We start from the raw sequence: 1,103 nt of genomic DNA on the forward strand, positions 1-1,103 counted from the left end.
TAGGGACAGCGCTCCTCACACGCTTACCCCAAGCAACAGCACGCGTGGTGTTAAAAAAGATTTTTATTTCCCTTGTTCGGTTCTTTTCATGGGGTGGTTTAAAACGCAGGACAAAGATGCTCCCCCAGAAGCTGTGGTAAAATGTATAAAACTGGGAGTTTACATTTTCAAACCCAGCGGTACAGAGTCATCACAAGTATTGTCATATAAACCCCCCAAATCCCAAAGAGAACCACAGAGAATAAAGAATGACAGCCACGAGTGCCGGTACAAGAAGGGGCACAAGTTTTGAGGGTTTGGGACATTCCTGTCACAGATAGTTGGAAATATTTTTAAAAGCAGAATAAAAAACAAACCGAGCCCAGAACACACTTTGTCTTCTCTCTCGAGCTGGCTCAACAGGAAAACTTCCCAGCAGAAAATACTTACTTCTACAAAACTACTGAGTTTCAGTGAAAAGCTGAAAAGGAATCACCATCCAACCAAAAGAGGCTTCACGTCCCCCATCTCTGCCCCATCTCCCGCGGGCGGTGGGTCAGCAGGTGCCCACGCAGAGTTTAGTAGGATACAAACGACATGGAAAAAGCGAAAAAGGCAGCACATGTGGAGAGCAGGAGAAGACAAAGCCGTGAAGGATGAAAAAGCAGCAGGGGAAAAAAAGGGCACATTGTATTTTTGGTATTTTCCATTGAATGCTGAGTTTGGAAACAATTAGCTCACACGCTTCACCCATGCCCCACCACTTCCCCTCCCCAGTTCAGACAAAACCAAACCCAAGTGCTCACAAACTTGAGCCAGGAACGGGAATGAATTCCTGCGTGCTGGAGTTCATTACTCAGAGCTGGGTTCACAAAAATGGACATTTTCCTCTTTATTCAAGAGTTTCGCAAGAGCAGAGAGGGATGTCCGGGGGCCTACAGGAGCTCCCCAGGACTGAGGAGGCTGAAGCCTGAGAGGAGACTCAGCAGCCAGGCAGAGGACAGCGACTGTCCACTGGAGGGGGGACACGCTCACACCCAAATGTTGGGGTTTGCCCCATCGCATCCCGCGAGGACCGTGGTGCCGCAGGGCCCTGGAGGTGCCACAGCTGCCAGGAGGGTCAG

Source organism: Buceros rhinoceros, unplaced genomic scaffold, assembly GCF_000710305.1.
Source record: "Buceros rhinoceros silvestris isolate BGI_N320 unplaced genomic scaffold, ASM71030v1 scaffold23085, whole genome shotgun sequence".
Taxonomy (NCBI): domain Eukaryota; kingdom Metazoa; phylum Chordata; class Aves; order Bucerotiformes; family Bucerotidae; genus Buceros; species Buceros rhinoceros.